This window comes from Phalaenopsis equestris, unplaced genomic scaffold (genome assembly GCF_001263595.1).
Source record: "Phalaenopsis equestris unplaced genomic scaffold, ASM126359v1 Scaffold001032, whole genome shotgun sequence".
Lineage (NCBI taxonomy): Eukaryota > Viridiplantae > Streptophyta > Magnoliopsida > Asparagales > Orchidaceae > Phalaenopsis > Phalaenopsis equestris.
In genome coordinates, this window is record NW_018165471.1 from 294,178 (window position 1) to 294,569 (window position 392).

A 392-nucleotide genomic window follows, 5' to 3' on the forward strand; every position below is an offset into this window, starting at 1 on the left:
ATCAAGAAATAGAGAATGAACACCAACCTAGACCCCTACGAGATTATGCAAATCCTACAGTATATGAAATTCACTTATATATCCAAAATCCTGATGTAGCTGCTAATTCATTTGAGCTTAAACCTGCTATTGTACAAATGGTACAGAACAATCAATTCGGAGGTACACCAAATGAAGATCCTAATTTACACCTCGTTAGGCTTTTAGAACTGTGTGCTACTTTTAAATATGACAAAGTTTCAAACGATGTTGTTATACTTAGACTTTTTCTTTTTTCACTGAGAGATAACGCTAAGATGTGGTTAAATTCATTAGCACCAGGATTTATTAGAACTTGGGGAGAACTGTCACAGAAATTTCTATCCAAATATTTCCCTCCATCCAAAACTGCT